The sequence below is a fragment of the Peromyscus maniculatus genome, chromosome 2, assembly GCF_049852395.1.
Source record: "Peromyscus maniculatus bairdii isolate BWxNUB_F1_BW_parent chromosome 2, HU_Pman_BW_mat_3.1, whole genome shotgun sequence".
Taxonomy (NCBI): domain Eukaryota; kingdom Metazoa; phylum Chordata; class Mammalia; order Rodentia; family Cricetidae; genus Peromyscus; species Peromyscus maniculatus.
This window is the reverse complement of record NC_134853.1, coordinates 133,550,328-133,574,417: the sequence shown is the minus strand read 5'-3', so window position 1 is coordinate 133,574,417 and position 24,090 is coordinate 133,550,328. Positions and strand designations below refer to the sequence as shown.

Here is a 24,090-nt window from a genome sequence, read left to right as displayed (position 1 = left end):
TGAACAGACTCATAAGGGCTCTGAGCTACTTTAATTAAATTTGCTGCCTTTCCTGATTTCTTTGCATCAGTATAGAATGTAGGGGCTCCAGAAATTGGTCTTCCTCATACAATGTAAGGAAGAATCCAATTAGTTCTCTTTATAAATTGAAATCTTGCTTTAGGGATATTTGTTGCTAATCTGTCCCAAAAAATTACTGCAAACTCTCTGCCAATGTTTATTTTCTGTCCATAACGAGGAAATTTAGCATTAGTAAAAGGTACTACAATTTCTGTTGGGTCCATCCCTGTTAATTGACAAAGTCTCAATTTTCCTTTCAGAATCAATCCAGAAATCTTTTCTACATAGGTCTTTAATTTTTTTACTCTGTTTCTGTGACAAAATATCCATTCTAAAATATTATCTTCTTTCTGAATAAGAATTCCTGTAGGAGAATGTGTAGAGGGTAATATAACCAGGATACAGTCAATCTCTGGATCCAAGTGATCCACATGTGCATCCTGTAATTTCTTTTCTACCAAAGCCAATTATCTCTCATCATCAGCTGATAATTTTCTTGGACTATTTAAGTCCTTATTACCTTGCAAGTTTTGAAATAAATTACTTAGTTCTTGAGTTGTTAATCAAATTATAGGCCATAGACAGTTACTATCTCCTGGCAATTTTTGAAAAAATTTTAAGAGTTCATAAGTGATTTCTCTTGATTTGCACTTTTTGTGGCTAATTTTTTGTAAACTTTTCTTATATCCTAGGTAATTAATAGAATCTCCTCTTTATATTTTTTCAGGAGCAATTCATAATCCCTAAGGAAAATTTTTCTTTGTTTCTTCAAACATTTTTTCTAAGGTATTTGTATCTGAATCAGCTAGTAATGGTAAATTATTGATTGAGGAAACTGATTATGGATTATTTCCAATGGTTGTTGTACAAAATATTGACATAAGGTAGGGCTGGCTGTTTAACATCCCTTGTGGAAGAATTTTCCAGTGAAACCTTTTAACAGACTGGGCAATATTTTAAGTAGGTACTGTGAAGGCAAATTTTTCTCTATCCTGTTCTTGTAAAGGTATACTAAAAAAAAAAAAAAAGCAGTCTTTTAAATCAATCACTATAATAGACTGTCCTTTAAACAATAAGAAGGCAAGGGAATTCCAGGCTGTAAAGAGCCCATTGGCTGAATCACCTTATTTATGGCTCTTAAATTTGTTAACATTCTCCATTTTCCATATTTCTTTTTAATGAGAAATATAAGAGAATTCCAAGGACTGGTCAATTTTTCTTTTTTTAAAAAAGATTTATTTATTTATTATGTATACAGAAGAGGGTGCCAGATCTCATTACAAATGGTTATGCCCACCATGTGGGTGCTGGGAATTGAACTCAGGACCTCTGGAGGAGCAGTTGGTGTTCTTAACCTCTGAGCTATATCTCCAATTTTTCAATAGGTTGAGCATTTAAATGCTCCTGTACAAGCTGTTCTAATGACTGTAATTTCTCTGATGTAAAAAGCCATAGTTCTACCAAGACAGGCTTGTTAGTTAACCATTTTAAAGGTAGGGCTGTTGGTACCACTGAAAGGTCGTCAGCTGTTGGGCCCTGTTTATGTACAACTTGTACAGTTTGTGGTTGTTCTTGATAATACTATTTCTCTCAGAAGTATTCTTTATTTTATGGTTTGTTTCTGAGGTTGGAGGAATGTTAATCTGTGTTTTCCATTGCTGTAACAAATCATATCCCCATAAATTCAATGCTATGTTAGCAACACATGTTTTTAATTTTCCTATATGTCCTTCTGGCCTTATACATTCAATCCATCTTGTACTTTGTTTTACTTGAGATAAAGTTCTAATCCCTAGAAACTGAATATTTACTTCCTGAAGAGGCCAATTTCTATGCCAAGATTTTGGTGAAATTATTGTTACATTTGCCCCTGTGTCTACCAGACCCTCAGTTTCAAAGCCATTTATTTGTGTTTTAAGCTTTGGTCTCTGATCATTTATAGAAGTTTACCATAATACTTGTTTTATTGTCTCTCCTGAAAATTTTGTTTTATCTATTGAAGCTGTTCTGTCATCCATAGCAGTATGGTTTTTAACAACAGGCATTAGGTTCTTTAATTGCTCTGTGGAGGAGTTTCCCCATGCTGACAGGGAATGATTGAACCAAATTTGATATTGAGATCTATGAGAGGCTCCTCAAGGCATTTCCTGATGACAAAGGGTTACCTTGCCTGTCCCTTGTCGATCTGAATTATTTATTCCAATGTCAGCCTTTGCCACACCTTCTGCATACTCCAGAAGGCTGGAGCCTTCTGTTTGAATTATCTCTAGAAAAAACATTGTTTCTAGGAATTCCTTGCCTACAATCCTTTTTCAGATGACCTTGTTTGTCATAATTAAAACATCTAACATTTTGATTTTTCTTAAAATTTCTAAAAATTACTTCCCCTATAAAAGCAGCATCATAAGTGTGAGATCCACTATCAGCTGTATTTGTAATGCATTCTTCTATTGGTGCTAATCTTGCCTTTAAAGACCTAATCACATTTTACATTCTGAATTAGCATTTTCAAAAGCCAAGGATTCAATTAATATTTGTCTGACTCCTGGATCTGATATCATTCTATTTACAACTGAAGTTAATCTTTATAAAAAAAAAATCAGTGAAGGCTGCTTTTGGGCCCTCTATAACTTTATTCAATGATTCAGCTCTCATCCTGATTCTTCAGCTCTGTCCCAAGCATTCAAAACTACTGTATGGTATAGGACCAAGGTGTGATCATCAAATATCGACTGTTTTTGCAAGTCAGCATAATGGCCCTTATTGAGAAACTGGTTTTGGGAAATTTTAATGCCTCTAGCCCTACTTTATTGTTTATGACCCTAGCCTTTTCTCTCCACCATGTTTTCATTGTAACTGAGGACTAGCTTCCAATATCACTGTAATTAAATCTTTCCAGTCTGGTAAATAATCCTGTTCTGAGTTGCCTGTGAATTTAACATCTATTTCACAGAGGGTGAATATGTACCATATGAAACGACTGTTTTCTTAAATCTCCTCAAATCTAACATTTCTCTCAGATCCCAAATAACTTCTGTATAGCCATGGGAATACATATCATCTGGTGGTCATTTTTGTGTGGTAACTGGGTAAATTAAGGTTGGTTTTCTAATAACCTTAGGCCATTCCTCTTCAGTTTCATAATGCAATGGTGAGGTAGACTCTGCTCTAAATTCCTCTGGCTGTGTCTGAGAATTTTTTTTATTTTCATTAGTAGGTCTTTCTAAGGCTTGTACCTTATCAGCAGTAAGTTTTTCTAAAGCCTGTGTCTTATCGTTAGTAAGTCCGTCTAAGGCTTGTATCTTATCAGTCAAATTATCTTATTTGGCAAAGTTATCAAACCATTTTTAAGGATAAAATATGAATTACCAAACTTGCCGGTTTGGTAATTCTGATTGACATTATGTCAATATCAGCTAAGTTGTGTATCACCTCATTTGTTTTTTTCTATTTGTAAGTGATCCATAATAGCAGTAAACAGGATCTTAACTCCCTGCATTGTATTCCTGATTGCTAACATGGGAAAGATACCGCCCTGCCTTTTCTTTATATCCTAATTCCCTGTTTAAAAATTCCCAAGTGTCTTACCAAATCTAATGACACGGACAGCATAGGTGGAGATATGCGGGGGTGGGTAGCCAGCTGTAGTGGCAGCACTGTGGGGGGAGGGCCACAAGGTACCCTGAACTGTGCTTGTTGCATACTTGGGCTGGGTGCCAATATGGCTGCTCACATGCCATGGGGGTGGGAGGTGGCGGGCATGAGCGGTCTGTAAGAGCTAATGTAAGTAAACCAGCGGGAGAAATATACATGGCTGGGCTGCAGTGCGGGATAATAGGACCACTCACCCGCCATTAGAAGTGGTGGGGTGGCTGACTGGGAGGGTACTCTGCTGGTTGTCACTGTGCAGCCAGGCTGGGTATGGCTGGGCCCCTTGGCAGCTTGTAGCAGTGGCAGCAGCCGTAAGTAAAGCAGCTCTCAAGGTGGCTGAGCTGGCCTGGGCTTTTGACCGTCCAGCGAGGAAGGTCCACATGGCAGTAAGTAAGGGCTGAGGCCGGCAGTGGGGTGGGTGACCCCAGCAGAGTTTTTGAGCTGGGGTGGACAGCAGCTCAAGGCTGCTGTAGGAAAGCTGTAACAGAAAGACCCCAGACGCAAAAAACAGGCACGGAGGTCTTATGAGAAGGGAGACAAAGCCTGCTGCTACCGCAGGCGGCGCACTGACTGTGTGGTGGGTTCACCTTGGCCTTGGTGCGGTTGAATAATGCCACACATTGAGCACCGGGTGTAGCTGCCAGATGAAATGATTATCTAACTTGTTCTAAAAACTCGGAAGTCAGAAATTGAGATAAAGACCCGAAGAGTTCAAGGAAAGCAGAGCGATTTGGCCTACCCTCTCTCCATGTTCTCTGGAACCTCCAGCCCCGGAAATACGACCCCTCCCCCAATCTCATCAGGAGTTTCTTCCTGTCCTCTCTAGTCACCCTGCAAGGTCCTCAAGAACTTTATGGCTCATCCTTGCCAGTCTGTTGCTGACTCTGTCCTAGATTCAAGGTTGCTTTATAGGCACAGTGGAATGGCTGTACTGGCCATTCTCCTGCAATAGGGCAAGGCAGAGCATCATGGAGAGCACTCAGCGGAGAGAGCTGCGCATCTCGTGGTTGTTGGAAGGAAAAGAGAGAGTTTGTTCTCACAGTCCCCTACCCTGATGCTCATTAAACTACAGCTCTCACAAATGGATTCGTCCAATCCTGAGGTCAGAGAGTTCATGATCCAGTCACCTCCCCAAAACCTTACTCTGGACACTGATGTGCTGGGAAACAAGGCCTCAGAATACAAGCTCTGAGTGGGTATTAAGAGCCAAGCATAACATCACTTTTATTGGTCTTCTCAAGTAACCGGCCTTTACTGACACTTTCCATCCTATTTTCTGTTTTATTCTGTGCTTAGTTTTATATGGCTCAGATTTTGTTTTAGTTTTACCTTTCTGTTCTCATTTCTCCTCTCTCTCTCTCTCTCTCTCTCTCTCTCTCTCTCTCTCTCTCTCTCTCTCTCTCTCTCTCTCTCTCTGTATGTGTGTTGGAAACTGACCCCACATGCTAAGCATGTGCATCTCTGCTGAGCTGCACCCCTAGCCCCTGTTCTTATTTCTTAAGATGTAAAAACTCAGGGCCTTCATTTGTCTGATAAGAATGTTTAATTCTATATGTTTTGTTTTATCTACAGTTCACAAATTAAGGTATGTTGTGTTTTCATTTCTATTCAGTTAAAAAGTTAATAATAATTTATTTTGTGCTTCTTATAATTAGCTGATTTAGAAGTATGCTTCATTTTTGAATTATTGGGTATTTCCCAGATATGCTTCTGTTATTAGTGCTAATCTAATTCTTTTGTGGCCAGAGAGCATACTTCATCTGATTTCAGTTCTTTTCAATTTATTCAAATGTATTTTATAACACAGAATAGGATTATCTTTAAAATTCCCATGGGGTCCCTGAGGAGGACATTTTCTGTTGTCAGATGGAAACATCCATGGTCACAACTCCATCGACACTTTCAGATGTAGTTTTGAAGTTGCCTGTTTTTCCTTTCATTCTGTCATTTCCTTCCAGTCTTTAGAAATGCTGACTTGGTGACAATATCCTGTGATCAGGTCCTCTTGGGTAATTAACCCTTTATCACTATGGAAGCACTCCTTTATGTCAGTATGTCATGCTCTGAAGTTTTCTTTGTTTGATATTAACAAACCATTCCCATTGCCTTGAGATTAGTGTTAATGTAGCTTATTTTTTCCCATACCCTGTTTGTAACCTATTTGTGTCTTTATACTTAAAATGAATTTCTGAAGGCACCATGAAGTGGTAGATGGATTTGCTGTTTTGTTCCATTATGACTCACTCTCTCTTTTTAATATTTAATGTGGCTATGGGTCTGATGTGTTCAAATCTACTGTATTGCTACCTGTTGCTATTCTATTTGTCACACTTTTCTTTAGATTAATCCATTACTTTGTATTATTTTACTTTATTTTATTTATCTTATCATCTTTCATTTCTCCTGTTTCTCTTCCTCTTGCTTTTATCTCAAAATAAGTAGTCCCTCCATGATTTGTAGTATATGTGACACTGTTAGTAGTAGAAGTTTGCCTATCTATCTATCTATCTATCTATCTATCTATCTATCTATCTATCTATCTATCTATCTATCTATCTATCTATCTATCCATCCATCCATCCATCCATCCATCCATCCATCCATCCATCCATCTATCTATCTATCTATCTATCTATCTATCTATCTATCTATCTATCTATCTATCTAATGTTTGTCTATCTTTCTTCAATATATCTATCATTTATTTATCTACCATCTGATTATTTTCCCCACTTGTGTATTCAAGATTGAAACTGGAGCCTTGAACATGTCAGGCAGATGCTCTGTTACTGAACTGTAACTGTGGCCCTATTTTTAGATTTTAATTTAAAAACGGATCTCACTAAGTTACCCAGGCTGACCTTACTGTGGTACTTCTGCCTCAGCCTCTTGTGTGGCAGGGATTATAGGCATTTGCCATCAGTCCCAACCTATTTTCTTTTATTCTTATACTTCATTAATTTCCTCCAAACACATAAGCAGCAACTTCGGTATATCCACATATAGCTTTTCTTTCTATATATTCTTGCAAATATATATTGCTCTTTGCATGTGCATTTTTAATTTATATAAATCATTTTCCATAATTTATTGGATGAGGATACTCTCAAGATCAATTCACATTTCTTTTGAGTTTTACAAAACACTCAGTGGTAGTATCCCACACATTTTTACATGTCTACTCTCTGAATGATGGTTTTCCAGGTGGCCCAGAACTCCCTCAATTCACAAATAATGCTGCAATTGACATCTTTGTGTGCATTCTTCTACAAACCTGGGTTAGCATTTTTTTGGAGAATGTACACCCAGGAACTCCACAGCTGAATCACAGAGTATGTGTGTACTTTATTTGAGTAAATGGCAAGAAATTCTCTCCAACCACTTATAGAACTCCACCTTGCATCTTTCCACATCTCTACAGGTCATGCCATCACCCAGGTTTCTAGTTGGCGTACAGCTTATGAATTGATATCTAACTGTTGTTTAACTCATCATTCCCTGATTACTAATGACCTGGATCATTTTTCTCTATTTTTTTCTCCTTGGGGAGTTTCTTCATCTTAGAAGCATCTGTGCATACCTCTTCACTCACTTTCCTCTAGAGTGTTCTCTTTCTCTTGCGATTTGCAGGTGTTCTTGCATCCTCTAGAAACAAGAAGATGAAACTGATCTATTGGTTTTGGACATTGTGAATGTCTTCTGTCCCTTACTTATTTCTCCTTTGTGTTCCTCACTGAATGTAAATCTTTTCATAATTGAATCCAATTCATCTTTGGTACCCCAATATTACACAGAAGAAATTCTTCTCCCTATCAAAGCTCTAAAGATTTTCTTCTACATCTTACTAACCTCAGACTTTCCTAGTCTTCCAGTAACTATTAATGTTTTTCTTCCACATGTGCATTTTATTCAATATAGTACCACACTTGCTTATGATACAGTGCTAAGGGATCAAGTTTTACCCTTCTACACATAACATGTGCTAGATTTCTCCCACACCATGTAATTAGCACTCTGTCAATATTGAGTTGGTTTGTCACATTATGTTGACTGTACATTAAATTATTATGTATATGTGTCTATAGTGTTCTTGAAAAAAAATATAAGTCCCAAAGGGCTAACAGAGGGGGGCTTAATGAGGGAGTATCAGGTTACCGACAGGAGGGCAGGGCATGAAGTACCAACACAGGGAAGCCTTCAGCTTTGGCCCTCTAACCTCAGAGATCTTACTGTGCAACGGCAGACACCACACACATAAATAGATGAATACATGACCACACATTGAGATGAGTGCTCCAAAACAAAGGCCCAGCTTTGCAGCCTGGCCATGTGCCTTTTCTGGGTCACTCCTCAGTGTTCTGTGTTGCTGATCTTACAAAGCTCCCTCCCAGATGTTAGGAGACACTATTTCTAGTCAGTCTAGTTTGTTCATGTTCAAAAAGAAGGGTTGGACAAGACAATCTTTTAGGGCTTTCCAGCACCATGCATTTTTCTTCTCTCCCTAGTCGGATTTATTTCGTCCTTCCCTGTCTTCTTTTCTGTTTTCTGAGCCCTTATTTTATTTCCTTCCCATATTCTTGAGTGTGAAAGAAAGAACAATGTTCCCTAGGGAGGGAAAGAGCTCTGACTAGCTAGTGAATGATGTTGAGACACTTAGATTCAAACACACACAGTAGAACATGCAGCTGTAGGTCTTGGGAGAAGAGTCCACCCAGAAACCATGTGACTGAGCTACCTCTCTAGATCATGATGTGGACAATATCGCTTGGAAAAGTAAGTAAAATAAAAGGGGTATATTATGAATAGAACCAAAGGGACAGATCCATTTACTGGGAAGAGAGGGAGCCCTCTTTCAGAGGGAACTTGCCACCAGGCTATAGTCATAGGACAATTGGCTTTAAATGTCCTGTGAAGTTGATTTATGAGGAAATTTAATTAATGACTCAGAATCCATCCTTTGGGAGTCTTTTTTAAAACATAATCCTTCCTTTGGAAAGAAGCAGTGGATCAAATTGATGACCTTTTATGACCTCAAACATGTAACTCTGCTAATACTTTTACTAATAAAATATTGGAGAAAGCCACTAACATATTCTTAGTTACCTCAGTTTACCACATATAAAGTAGTTGTAATGATGGTGGCTGTGAGGGTGAATCTAAGTTCTGGGGAATTAAGAAACTGTTGTTGTTATGTGTATGCTTATTGTTATTATGTGTATGCTTACAGGCACATGCACATGCCATAGGGCACCTGTGAAGGGCAGAGAACAACTTTATTCAATCTTTCCTTCTACCTTTATATAGGTTCAAGGATCAAACTCAGGTTATCAGCTTGAGAAGTGAGCATGTTTGCCCACCGAGCCATCTCACTGGCTCGAAAGGGATATTTCTACAGAATTAAGAAATCATAGTATTAGTCTTGAAAATACCAAGGTTTAGATTTGTCTTCAGTCTTTGGCTTATTTTCTTCCCATTCAGTGATTAACTATCTGTAAATGAGTGCTCATTCCAGCCTCACATATCTCTTCCTTCTGTCCCAGTTTCTTGGGCTCCCCACACCCAGCAGTTTGGGAGATCAGAAAGATACCATCTGCTGGTTAATAAACAAACATAGATTCCTTTACAAGTTGCTTGGATCATGGTGACTTGATGTCCTTCCTCTGGATGCTCACACATTCCATCACATACTTATCTACGGTCACACCCCAAGGCTCTGTGACTAGGATGAATCACATCTGAGCCTACTATCCTTTCTGGAATCCATGTGCTGCAACACATGTGGGTTTAGCCACAGTGGACACCTATGGCCTCCTCAGAGCAGGGCTAGTTTCTGGTGATTGAATGAATCATTCCATGAGGCTACTGATGAGTAAGGGCTGGTGCCTGGGTAGGAGATTTACTGAGGAGGACCCTCTGCACAGTTAACACTAAAGTAGAGGGGTATGCATAAGAGACTCAAAGTGAATTGAAAGACTGACTGGATCCTATCTTCTCAGAAGGAAAGAGAATAGAAATGGGTGGTGGCACCTTGGGGTAAGAACTTAAAGCTTTTCATGGGAAGAGTTTTATTTATGTAGTCCAGATTTGGCATCTAGAAGCCACAAATTCCCCAAGATGAATTAATACTCTGCCTTAAATATCCCAAAGCCTCTCAAGTCCCTCCAAGAATATTAGCTTTGCTCAGCTCCTCCCTTACCCTAGAGTATGTTTGTTTCTCTGGAAGTTGCAGGCTCTCATGTTCACAGAGCTTGGCGTGGGCCTTGGTCTGCCCTCCCCCGAGTGGGGATGAAGAACTGCACACTTAGCTGGGATCCACAGCTTTCTTCCTTGGATTCTTCACCCTCCGCCCCCACTGGGCGTCCTAGAGATATTAATAAATAAAAGGGAAATTGTTTGCTTTTTATTTTCTCTTCTAGAAGAGATGTTGAAGAAACTGAGCCAAGAGGAGTCAGTTGTCTCATTGCCAAGAGTTTATAAAAGCAAAGATGCCTTGTTGTGTGGACATCCATGCTGAAGGGCTTTTGTGGCACTTCCATTTTCCAGACGATATATTCAGGACCCTAAAGTTGAAAGTACTAAGAAATCAGCGATAAGATTGAGAGTAAAACCCCTGTGCTCTTTCTCCCAGTCTTTACTCTGTCCAGCAGGGGGTACTTAGGGGAGACTAATAGGAGCCTCTGTGGCCCTGAGCACACTGCTAGGGAACACCTGATGGGAACCTGGAGTCTGAGCTATTGTCCTTGGCCTACACGTGACTCCCTGCTCGATAGAACCACCTTTCTGTTTGGTCTCTTCTGGAAGACTTGGGTTTGCAGAAATGCTGGCGTCAATTTAATGGGGCTGATCTGGGATAGAGGGGGTAGGGGGCCAGGGGAGGGTGGTGGTCTGTATCTGTATGTCTCGTCTTTCTAGGTCAGCTCTAGGTTACATATCCACTAGTACAACAAGCCATTTGAAAGCCACTGGATAGTGCTAAGATCCTGATCTCTTAGAATGTGGACTTCAGGGCCAGAGAGATTCAAGTATCAAACCCAAATCTGCTAATTCCTCATAATACTAATGGACTTTCATTATCAAGCCACATGAAAACAGTTTATTGAGAAAAAAAAACAAAACTAAAGGTCTGATAGAGAAACTCACCACATCCATGTAATGTTGATCATATAAAGGGGTAGATGAGGATCGAGGTAGTTCCCATTCCATGTAGGCACTGTGCATCTTCACATAAACTCTCCACACAAGTCCAGGAAGGCCATGTTTGTCCCATTTTTCAGATGAGGAAACTGAGACCTCTCAAACATTTCCATGTGCTTCCCAAGGCCGGGGAGGAAATCCTCTCCACTGTGTAGGTAGATGTAGGGAGGTAGGGAGGTAGGGAGGAAGAGAAACAGTGCAGTGGGGTCATATAGGAGGAGTTGGGGGTGGAGCTGGTGTCAATCCAGATCTCTTGGCTTTCAGCTCAGAGTTTTCTGGCTGCCTGAACTTGCTAGGCCCAGCCAAGCCCAGGGAGGGCACGCTGCCCCAGGGTGGTGCTCTCCTGGACCAGCTGCCCCCCTCTTGCCAAGGAAGCACAGTCCCTTCCTCTGCCAGACAACTCTGTTGCCCAATTCATGGGCAAGAGCCAAGCCTGGCAGCCTAGGGTGGGCATCCAACTTGAGTTGCTCTTTCCTGGGCTGAGTTAGCACGCAGCATGGCTTCATCATTCAAATATGTCCTGCCAGACAGGCCTCAGCTGCTGGCCAGCGGGGCACTTGGCGGCCCAAGAGAGCCTAGAGCTAATTGGGCCCAGCCAACATAAATCATGGTTCTTGTTAAGAGGAAGTCCAGCAGTCCCCTGGCAGGCAAAGGGTGAGAGGTGGGGAAGAGGCAAGTCTTCTGTCCATCTGAAGAGCAAAGAGGCTGACTTGAGTGATTGCTGATCATTTGTGCCGCACTCTAGAAGTGTCTTGCTGCTTTTGGTGTGTGTGTGTGTGTGTGTGTGTGTGTGTGTGTGTGTGTGTGTGTTTACACTTGTTTTTTTTTTTGGTGTGTGTGTGTGTTTGTTTGTTTTTCTAGAGACCTTCTCACTCATACATTCTCATCAGAGACAGGTCTCATTGCATTAGCCATGGGCTGTCACCTGACTTAGGAGAGGTAAGAAGAAGAAATCTTTCCCATGACCAAGGGCTGCTGTGAAGCATGAAGTAATAGAAAGCTTGAGTTCCCTTGAGAGAGAAAATCCTCAAGGAGGAAAGGGCTTCTCAGCTGGCTGAGTCATACACAGACAGATGGGTAGGAGGGATCCTGTCAGGGTTTACTCTGTCCTAGGAACAGATTTGAACAGGAACATGGGTCAGATGAAACTGGAAAATGCTGAGTTAATTTGACTAAAACTGATACCAATCTTAATAACCTCTGACTGTCGTAGGCACTCATCCACCTCACCACTCCTGCACTGGCCAGTACACTCACTCACACATTCAGCATTTAGGAAGCTCTGGCTTGTACCAACCACCGTGGAATCTGGGTTCTGTGACTGAGCTGTATAGAGGTATATGGAGTGGGGGAAACAAGATCTATGTCCCCTGCGACTCCAGCATGTCAAAGGGGAGGTACAGGCTCCTGTAATCCTTTCCCATAGAAAGCACACCCATGCCGGTTCCAAATGTAACAGGAACAGTGATGTGGTGCCAGGTGGCCATAGAGGAAGGTGGACATAGGTCTGCACAAAAAAGGAATTTAAGGATGCCAACAGACACAGCAGGAAGTACTTGTCTCTAAGGAAACAGAACAAGTGCATGGCTGACATGGAGCTTGAACAGGTATCTGTGGGTGGGAGAGGCAATGTGAGCACAGGGTCAGGTGGTGGACTTTGAGCCTGGCTCAGTATCGACATTTGAGACCAGTGTGGGACCCATCTTTACCTCCTTGAGTCTTTCTGGTTTTAATTTCCCCGTGGTTTCTTTGGGGTTAAACTGTACTCTGACTATTGGCTAAGGAAATTAATGAAGTAATGTGTGGTCATGTGTCTACCAGCCCAGGGTTTGGCACGGGGAATGTACTGGGGAAGTGAGTTTCATAGCACCCTGAGCACAGCCTGGTCTGGTTTCCTTCCATATACATCACCACTTTCTGTCTTTATGGAAGTCATTATGGCAAGGTGCCACCCAACAGCTCCCACTGGCCAATGTGCCACATATCTCCACTCTGCCTGAAGGTGGCATCATCATTATCACTCCATTTCATGGGAAAGGACATATGGAGGAGGCAGTGTGATCATGAGGCCATTTCATGGGAGAGGACATATGGAGGGAGTAATATGATTATGAATCAGGGTTTCTCAGTGTGCTTTTTTTCTGCTTCACTATGGTGACTGTCTCAGTTAGGTCAAGACCATACCAACCTCTGAAGAACCTCACATGCCAAGGGCACTTGTGAGCTCTGAGAGGGTCTGTACCTGGAAAGGCTCTTCTCACACCATCCTTGTGGAGGGAACCTGGGTGGTTGTAGTCATTTGGCTCTCCCTGCTCTGCCCTGCCAGTGTTCCCAGCATGATTACTTTAGTCCTACCATTGGCCTCTGTGACACTGTTCCCTGGGGACAGGGGGCAGGGTAGACTTAGTTCCTGCCCTGGATGTGCTCACCAGCTCTGGGAGGTAAGTGGAGACTCCTGATTGCTAGTAGGCTGAAGGGCTATGAGAAAGGCAAGAACCTGAGGGATGCAGAGATGAACTAGAGCCCGACAATGGCTCCCCTTTCCAGGGGAGACTTAGAATAGCCATGCTTTTCTTCATCAACTGGCATGCATTTGTCCTTGCTGGCTGCTTTGGGCCCTGGGAAAGACAGATGACTCAGACTGCTTTTTTAAAATTTATATTTAGAATCTCAGAACTGGTAGTAGTGGGAGATGACCAGGGCCAGTAATCAACTCTGAACTAGTCCATTAGGAAGAGAATGGTAGAGAATTGAATATTAAGGCCATTCCAAGAAAAGGAAGGTTAGAGATGCAGCTTTTGAAGAAAGGAAAAGCTTTGTCTACACAAAGCTAAAAAGATCAAGGCTCCCAGGGAACCACATTTACCACCTGCTTGGTGTCTTGGGAGCAGTTATTCAAGCTACTTGGGTCTTATTTCAATTCATAAACCAAGTATTGGCTGGTTTTTTGTATTTATTTTATCTGATATCATTTTAACAGAAGGTGGTATGTGTTTAATCAAACTTTTCAGAGCAAGAAGCTGATGGCATAAAAAGAAGCTGTTCGTGGGGCAGTTTGCTTGATTTCTGATGAAGAAATATCATCCCGATGTTTATATTCACATATTGGCTCTAGACTGGCCGCTTTACCTAGCCACAGTGTGCCCTCAGCAAGAATCTCTTGATAGTCACTTCCTCACATAGGGTCACACAGGGGCTGTTGGGAAGTGGAGGGTCAGGCTACAGAAGAAGAGGTCTTAGGTCTTCTTGCCAAATGGAAGGTCAGATGCAGCTGATTTTCTCATCTTGAAGCAATCTGGGCCCCCAGAAAACAGGTTCAAGGGTGGGGTTGAGACTTGGCCACATTTGGCCAAGAATAAGGGATTTAGGATAGGTTATGGCTGAGTTTGATTTATCGCTCAGATGTATGTTAAGTGGCTAAGGTACCTCTTAAGAACAGTGTATGAGATCCTGTAAAGCGTTGGGCTCTGTGTCTGGCTCTTGGGACATTTTGGAGGAAAGGGGCCTGATAAAATAGTTAGATGTAGTTAGATTTTGGGGACCAGAACCTCCAAGGCCTGTGAGAACTGCTGCCTCCGGTACTGCCATCCAGCATCTCTCACCATTTACAGTTCACACTCCCTTGAGCAGGTATAATCAGGCTAGAGGTTGAAATACTCAGAGTCGCAATAGTAAGAGGAATGAAGATATCAACCTTAGGGCTGCTCCAGTGGGAATATGAGCCTGGCTCCTATTCCATGACACCCCAAAGCCAGTAGTACCTCCTTGACCACTTTAGAAAAGCCCCTGGAGCTCTGCTTCCAGCCCAGGGGCTCTGCCCCTTTAAGTGGCCTCTTCTCATCTTCAGTCTGCTGATTCTGTCTATTACCTCTCAATGGAAATTGAAGCTTAATTTTTCTTGCTTGGAGCCATTAACACTCCTGGCCTTGACAGGAAACATGGCTCAGCTTTAATTAGCCACAGCATGCCCCCTGCATGAGCTCTAGCTCAGCCTCTGGACTTCAAAGATAAAGGCTTCTCCTTTCTCACTAATCACAGCTATTAATGAGCCAATTAAGGCCTTCTCTAGGCCAAGGCAGGCAGCTCTCTCAGTAACTTGGGCACAACTCTCATTCCTGCTCTAGGAAGCTCCTCCCACTGCCCAGATGAAATGTCTATGGAGACAGAAGAGTTGCCATGTGGAATCCCAGCTGAGTTGGCTTCCAGATGTCCAGCTAATCGGCTGTGAGTTCTAGGATCCAGCAAATGTGCTCTCTGAGGTGTTTTCTCTAGCAAGCAATAGCAATGCTATTTCCTGCAAGAAGTATAACAGGGAACAGTGGATCATCAACCTTCACACCCTTTGGACTCTCCCTAGGGCTTTATTAAAATTCCTGGATGGGCTCTACTTTGAGTTTCTGACTCAGTTTCTCTGTCAGGTAAAACATAAGAATTTATATTTCTACCTTGTCCTCAGGTGACACAGAGACCGCACTCTGAGAAATGTTGCTCCAGACTCCATGAGGAGCAGTACACAAATTATGAGAGCCATTGCTTGAAGATGCTTATTTTGTCATCAATCAATGGCCTGACTCTTTCCTTCACCTGTGTCTCGCAAGACAATTTCCAGGAGCTTTTCATCTGGTTGTCAATAGTTGGACATGCCAATATATATCCCCTTTCAGTGAATTCCTGGCAGTATCTAATATTCCACAGGTGTTCAGTCCTGGGCAGAATTCAGCAGAACCACTTCTTTGCCTAATGTTGGTATAATATTTCAAGTCCAGATGCTGGCATCTTGTTTCCAGCATCTTCTATGGGACAGGAAGCAGATTGGAGGGTTCTGAAGGAGAGGTTCTGAAAGCATGGAGTCTTCAGATGTCATCCTGACAGACCTGGAGATGTAGACCAGTTAATAGAGTACTTTACTAATATGCACAAAATCTTGGGTTAGCTCATGTCCAGTGTCTTAGTTACTTTTCTATTGTTTCAAAGAGAGACCACAATCAAGGCAACTTATAAAAACAAGCATTTAATTTGGGACCTCATGGTTCCAAGTTCCAGAGGGTTAGAGTCCATGATCATCATGGCTAGGAACATGGCAATGGGCAGATAGGCATGGTGTGGAGAAATAACTGAGGGCTTATATCTGATTCATAAGCATGAGGTAGAAGAGACAGAGGAAAAGAGAGAGAGAGTTAACTGGGAATGTTGCAGGCTTTTGAGGTCTCAAAGCCCACCCTCAATGACACACCTCCTCCAACAAGGTCACATCTTCTAATCCTTTCCAAACAATTTCACCAACTTTGGACCAAGAATTTAAAAATGGGTGTATGGGTCTCATTCTCAATCAAATCACCAAATCTAGCATGTGCTAAGCTTTGAGTTAGATTTCCAGCACATATCCACTGGTGCATACTTGTAATTCTAGCTCTTGACAAGTAGAGGCAAGAAGATCAAAGATTCAAGGTCATAGTGAAATCAAGGCCAGCATTAGAAGGAGGAGGAGAAGAGGAGGAGGAGGGAGGGAGGAAGGGGAGGAAGAAAAAAGAAGTCTTCTTGACAAATGAGTTCACATAGCAAAGCTTGGGAAAATGGAGACATAAAGGGAGCTGGAGACATGATTCAGCTGTTGGGATCCCCTATTGTTCTTCCAGAGGACCAAAGCAGTTCCCAGCACCCACAGCAGATGGTTTATAATCCTCTGTGACTTCAGCTTCAAGAGATCAAACACCTCTGGCCTCCTTGACACTGCACTCACAGGTACATACCACACACACACACACACACACACACACACACACACACACACACACACACACAGAGAGAGAGAGAGAGAGAGAGAGAGAGAGAGAGAGAGAGAGAGAGAGAGAGAGAGACAGAGAGAGAGAGTCAATAAGAATAAATATTTGAAAAAAGAAAAGGCAGAGGTGGGCACAGAAGAATGGTACCATATTGCCTGATGAAGTCTTCCATTGGTGTTCAGCTGAATTCTAACTAAAGGTTTATGCTCTACTCTGCCTGTTTTCCAGGCCACAGGGACACGTCCCCATATTCATTTCAGCTACTGCATCCTGCTTGCAACTCTGGACAGCATGACTCAGAGTCACACTGTGCTTCTGGCCACAAAGATGAGCTTCTGTGGTCACAAAAGATGTTAACAGCTCATAGTGGGTTGCAGCTGGGGATGTTGTCTCCTTGTCTGAGTCTTCTCATGCTTACTCCCCGTCTCTACGCCTTTTCTTCCCTGGCCCATCACCTCACTTGCCCTTCTTCCTCTCCTTCCTAGTCATGGATCGAATTCAGCCAGCACAGCCGTATCTGAAATGTCTCAGAGAGCTCCCCCCTTGAATACTGTCATTTTGGCTTCCTTTTCTTTAGAGATGGCATGTCTCACAGTGTGTGGCCATGGACTTGGAGGGATGCTACAGACTGCAGACTGCCTTGTGCTTGGACTCCCTCCAGTATACTGGGTTATGGAAAGTCAGTTTTGTCTTTTCCCTGCATGGCCATTCAAAGCCCTGAACACACCACTGGGGCCTAGGAGACACAGAGAAATCTCTCTCTCTTTTTCTCTTTCTCTTTCTCTTTCTCTTTCTCTCTCTCTCTCTCTCTCTCTCTCTCTCTCTCTCTCTCTCTCTCTCTCCTGTTTTTTTTTTTTTTTAAGACTCTAGTCCTGGTTGTTCTGGATCTCACTGTGTAGACCACACTGGCCTTGAACTCAGAGATCCACCTGCCTCTGCGTCTCAAGTGCTGAGATTAAAGGCGTGCACCACCACCACCTGGCTAACAGTAGGGAACAGACAACTCCTCAAGCGTACTTAGGTCTCCTTTTCCCGCAGAGAAACTTGCATTGACATAGAGGATCTGAGACTTGAAGGACACCTGACATTAGAAAACCTCATAGAAGCAGGTTTGGGTTCCAGTTCTAGGAGTTACACTCCAATTAGCTTCTCATTGTGTGATAGAGACAATACAATGGTCCTTACCTTGGAGAGTGGCTGCAAGGTTTATGTGAGAGGACATACAAGAAATATCTACCTGGGCAAAACAGTAGAGCTCATTGGCTCATTGGTGGTGTGAATGCCAGTGAGCCAGACCAGAGGGCATGAGAGCAGAAGAACTGGCCTCACTCCTTTCTGTCTGCTACATTGGGTGAGCTAGCCTGGGCAGTGATGGAGAGCTTGCCTGGGTGGTGATGAATCTACAAATCCAATGCTACAGGATCTCTATGACACAAGGCAACAACAGTATATCCAAAATGAGTCCCAGTGAGGGCCCAGTATCAAGGGTGTAACAGAAGTCGGAGGATTCGAACCAGACCCATGACTCACTGCAATGAACACTTACAAATAAAGATGTATGGACTCACTGGGCCACACTACAGCTTCCATGCCAAGATTTTTTAAAATTTGTTTTTTTGTTTGTTTTGTTTTTTGATTTTACTTTTAAATTTAGCTTTGGTTGGGGAGGTTGCTGGCATGGAGGGCAGAAGCAGGGCGGGGGTGGGGGCAGGAAAGTGAGTGGGATCGGGATGCATGGTGTGAAATCCACAAAGAATCAATAAAAAGTAAAAAAAAAAAAAAAGAAGTATCTAGCACAGGGTGAGTTATACAGTGGGATGTCAATAAATGGAGAATTTGCTCCTTTTGCCTTTCCTGGTGGAAGTTTACAATCAGAATGATCGAAATGAAGCTATAGAAACCGAGCTGTTACGAGCGAGCGTAAGGGCATACATGAGGCCTGGGAGTGTTAAGGCTAATAGATCCAGAGTCATCTGAGCAGGCTGCCTGGAGGAGGCAAGTCTCTGTTGGGCCTGACTTAGATGCTCAGGTCTCCAGCCAAAGCCTGAGGTGGGGGAAGGGAGGCTTTGAGAGTTGTATCTCTTTGTGAGCAAGCTACAGCAAGAATCCTTGCCTTTATTTTCGTTTTCCACCCTGGAGGCCCATTTCCCCACCAAATCCAGCCAACACAGCACTCGCTTTCCCCTCCCACAGCCTGAACTTGGCCAACATCTCAAGTTCCCCTAGGTGTGAGGTTCTGAGTGGGGCCCTCTGGGCTTGTGGAAATTCACTGGGCTCAGCCTCTTTGGCCGCCCAAGGAAGTCTGCCGTACCAGTGCCCCGAGGAGACTGTGCAGACAGGCCGCTGGGTACCAGATGGGATCGGGCCCTGCTTATCCCAACCGTGGCTCAGGGGTGAGGGGTGGGCAGGCAGTGAGGTAGATTTTCCAGCCCATATTTCTATGTCACCCTCTCCCACTGCCACAAATACACCCCACAAGCGTTTCAAGGGACGCTCTAAACCAGTCACACGTTATCCTTAACGCATCTCACCCTTACCACATCCTAGAACTAGCATTGTGGACCCCATTTTACAGATGAGGAAACGGAGGCCCGAGAGAGATCCTGACCACACACCTGCTCTGCAGCCTCAGCTGTCTATCCTGATGCCACTAAGCCACCTAGTCCCCTTTGTACTTTTCCTGAAACCACAGTGTTTGGCTCCACGGAGTCTAGAATTCTGGGAAATGACTGGGTTAAATGTCCTGTCACGGTGTCCCTTGTACTCTTGGGCATTGCACACTTCATCCCCATGGAGAAAGGGAAGTCTCCTGTTGAGATGACATGGACATATATTGAATATTTTGTCTCCTTGTCACCCCGATTCTCTCAGTTTCTCGGCTGTCTACAATTCTTTGCCTCATCTCCCTTAGCCACCCAGGGTTTTTTCTAGTGTAGGGCTAGCCTCACAGCTGACTTGGCTTCCCAAAGCATCACGGGTTTTCATCTTCCTGCGGCTCAATTAGCTTACTGGGTTTCATCAGGACCCCCAAATATTCATAAGCAGACCCCCATGGCTGGACACGGCAGGGTCCTGTAAGATCTCACCGTGAAAGAGCTGCGCTCCAGCACGTTCACGTCAGACCTGGAGCTTGCCGCAGAGCCTGCTGAAACCGCTTCAATGATTAGCGAAGGTGCCAGGGAAATTATGAAAACCATGTGACAGGTAAATGGCTGTTCCTGCTACTTTCTTAAGTTTCAAAGGGAGGACGGCTCGCTCAAGCGCGTGGGCTGGGAATGTGGGCTTCGCTGGTGCTTTCCAGAACACACAGGGCAGAGCAGACCGTAGTCGGGTTCTGCTGCCCTCCTCAGAGGATTCCGAATGGGCCTCTTTGCTTGCGGGACTGAGGCCCCTGTGCAGAACCGGCTCCATCCAGACACTGCGGCTTTGTTCTCTCCATGAGGAGCAGATGTACGCGGGGTTCTGAGTGGAAACAGAGTACTGTAAACAAGCCAGACAGCTTCAGAGCTGGAAGACACTATAGGTCACTAAGTCCAATCTTCTGCCTCTCTCCTGCCCCTCCGACCCCGTCAACCCCCCCACCCCCCACCCCCGCCCAGGGAAACTGAGTCCAGAACCAAGTGTCAAACAGCTCTAATCATGGCTGGGGTAAGCATTTGAGCCTTTTTGCCAAGTCTTAGACAAGTTTAAGTGAGAGGATAGGTTAGGTGTCTCTCCTTACTGGCTGGCAGACTGGGTAAGTCCCACCTGTGGAGGAGGCTGGGTGTGGCTTGGAAAGGGAGAGAAAATGATCACCTTCCTGCACTCTTTTTTTTTTTTTTTTTTAATGCAGAAGCCAAGGGATTTGTTGTGCATCATAAAACGGTGCTGTCCATCACTTCTGGCTTCCCACTGGAGTTTCTATCATGGTTTCCTCCATCCTGTCTTCCTCATGTTATGCCATCCAGTTTCCCCCTGCTCTCCATATCTCTCATTGACTTTCTTCTCTGAACACACCAAGCTCTTCAGGTTTGAACCTCTCCATTTGTTACCTTCTCCCCCAATGTTCTCCAGTGGCTGGCCCTTGTCATAGCTCAGGTCTTCACTCACATGTCACCTGGAGAGCTCCTTTTTTTATAGTTTCACAGACTAGGCACTCTGTTTGATTATTTTACAACCATCCCTAAGTTAAGTAACTTTATTATTTTTTGTTCCTGCATTCATTTTCTTTGTCTCTGGCTACAATATAAGCACAGTGATGGCAATGATGCTTTTATTTATTTATTTATTTATTTATTTATTTATTTATTTATTTTTAGGTAGCCCCAAGTGCCTACAATAGTCCTGGTGCTGAGTGAGTACTTGATAAACTTCTATAAATAGTGCCATTAAGGAGTATTCCAGCAGACCACAACTTAGAAGAAGAAGGGGAGGGGGGGAGGAGGAAGAGGAGCAGGAGGAGAAGGAGGAGGATGATTATTTTGTTGGTTTTCTGAATGAGCTCTTAGAAGACAGGTAGGATTTACTTAAGTGGAAAAAAAAAAACTAAGACGATGTCCTGGAAATGGGCCTGACCAAGATCATAGATTGGCAGGCTATAAAGGGAGAGAAGCATGGAAGAGAGAGCAGAAACAGCTAAAGTCAGCTCTGTGCATGGGTAAGAATATGATGACTAGGAACATGGGCTGGGGAGGAGCCTTTGGTGGCCAAAAAGGAGACACTCTTAGCCATCATTCTTTGCAGTCTTCCTTTACAAGCACATGGTGTTATTTCCCGTTGAAACGGGAGAAGGGAACCAAAGGAACTTAGTCACTTAATATCCTCAACCAGTACTTGGAAATGAAGTTCACTCCTGCTGAGGCCGAACAGTGGTCTTGCCAATACAGAGAAGTGAGGGCAGAATTTGTCTGGACTGATGTGGGGGAGGGGGTATTTTTGCCTTCAACTGGACTCCAGCACAGAATGATTAAATCACAAACTTGTACTGCTTTTCAGGCTCACGGAGGCCATGAGAACCACACCCCCACCTCTCCTGTGTCCTTTGGCCTCACATTTAAGAGGCCATCCATTGCCTGTTTCATCCCTCCAGTGACAGGGAGCTGTCTCTGGACAGCCCTGCCTTTCAGAATGCCAGCCTTCCCTTTCCTCATTTGGAGATGGAGCCAGGCTCCCAGGATTTCCCCTCTGTGTCTTCCATCTGAATTCTGGGACTGGCTACTCTGCTTGGGAGATACACAAAAGCAATCGCCACATTCTCTAGGATCCGTACTCTGAACTTTCACATCCCTTGCCGTGTTTTTTCCAGATTCTTCTGTAGTTGTTTGAATAAGAATGGCCCCCATAGGCTCATATATTTAAATAACTTGGTTTCTAGTTGGTGGAACTGTTTGGGGAAGGATTTGGAGGTGTGACCTTGTTGGAGGAGGTGTGTAGCTGGGTGTGCTCTTTGAGGTTTCAAGAGACTCTCGCCATTCCAATATACTCTCTGCTTCCTGCTTGAGTTTCAAGAAGTGAGCTCTCAGCTGTTCCTGCTGCCATTCCTTGGCTCCACCGTCATGTACTCTAACCCTCTGGAATCATAATCGTTCTTTTATAAGTTACCTCGGTTATGGTGTTTTATCACAGCGATATGAAAGTAGCTAATATACTGTTTCCACTCTGTGCACATATCCTCCTTGCTCTCCTCAGTCTACTCCATTCTGCCTCCACTGCTTTCAGGAAAGTGCTACAGAAGGATGCCAGGAGCCCCCAGAGCCCTTTTCATAGCCTTTGGCCCCACTTTAAGACCACATGAGGGGAAAGATGGCAATAAAACCACATAGTGCAGTGTTGTGAAATGTAAGATTGTGGGTACCTTCGACCCAGAGATCCCACTTTTCAGTATACATGCCACAAAACAGGAAGTAGACCACTAGATATACACTCACATGCTTATGGCAGCATGAGTCACAGTAGTCAAAAGACAGAAATGTTCTATAGAAATGGGTTGAAAGACTAGGCAGAATGTGTCATAGACGTAACAGAATGTTAGCCCTACAATGGAGGAAAGTTATTATGTATGGATGGAACTTGAAAAGGACATGTTAAATAAGTCAGAAACACAAGAATAAAAGCCACTGATTTGACTTCTGTTACATACCTACAATAAGCAAATTTATAGAGTCTGCATGTAGAATTGTGATTACCAGAAGGCTGGGTGAGTAGGGAGGTAAATGTGGAGTCATTGTTTAAGGAGTTGGATTTCTTTTGGGATGAGAAAGTACTAAAGATAAATAATAGTGATGACTGTACAACACCGTGGATAGTACCTAATGCCACTGAACCACACACTTGAAAATTTTATATATATATATATATATATATATATATATATATATATATATATAATATCCATAAAAGCATAAATAATATAAAAAGCCATATATATATATGTATATATATATATATATATATATATATATATATATATATCCTCTGTACACTGGCAAAATTCAATCAAGTACCAGGCTTCTACACAGTTGAGTTCAGGACTACCTTATAAACTGTGAGCCACTGAGGCTGGCAGCAGAGACTGCAGCTGTTTTTGGCATTAGTAGCCAAGTACTAGATTCAGCCACTTTTGTGGATCCCTTTATTAAGCCCATATAGCTTCTAGAGTAACTGCTAAGCTACTCTGATGAATGGGCCTGAGGCTAAGGAATTTGCTTAAGGTCATAAAAGAATGGGCTCAGTATTTTTGACTACGACTATCTGATTCTAGGCTCCCTGTTCTCAATCATTATACTCAACTACTTCCTGAAATAAATGTGTAGAGTGCTTAAGAGCAAGAACACATGGGCACATTCCACAGGCACACATATACATACACACACACACACACACACACACACACGCACACACACACACATACACGCACACATGCATACATGCATCCTGGGGGTGGCATAATGGGTGAATCATGTGTAAAAGCTTTTTAGAGAAGGGAGCAGCCTTAACTCCAGGCTTAGTTCTCTGGTGAGATTTATAGAGTGAATGAATGCTGAAGGGCCATCAGTGTATTCTCAAGAGGTCATGGCATCTTAGCAAGGGGCCTTTGGTGTGGGATAAGACAGGAAAGAGAACCCCTCCTGCATTCTGCTAACAAGCCTTGCCAACTTTCAGGCCTGGCTTTGGAGAATCTATGTTCCTTTGTACTCTGTTTCCCCATGATTCCTTGTGGATGGCACCTGCAGAATTGTGGCCTGAGTGTGGGTCCATTATTCCTTTAGACAGGCAGTGCTCCAGGACAGAGTCCCAGCCTACTCCTCTGTAAGGCCGAAGGCTCAGCAGGAGCTAGCACAATGGGCACTTCTTGCTGAGGAGACTAACTAAGGGAGAGGGCCAGAGAAAGCTTTGGAAGACCTTAGCCTTGAGCAACTCCCAT

At 43.3% G+C, this 24,090-nt stretch overlaps 1 protein-coding gene across 1 annotated transcript in view; it reads left to right on the top strand.

Annotated features, from left to right (window-relative positions):
- Positions 1–24,090, top strand: part of LOC102912596 (selection and upkeep of intraepithelial T-cells protein 10-like) — a 212,581-nt gene that overhangs the window by 16,825 nt on the left and 171,666 nt on the right. The gene's annotated exons all lie outside the window — the stretch shown is intronic.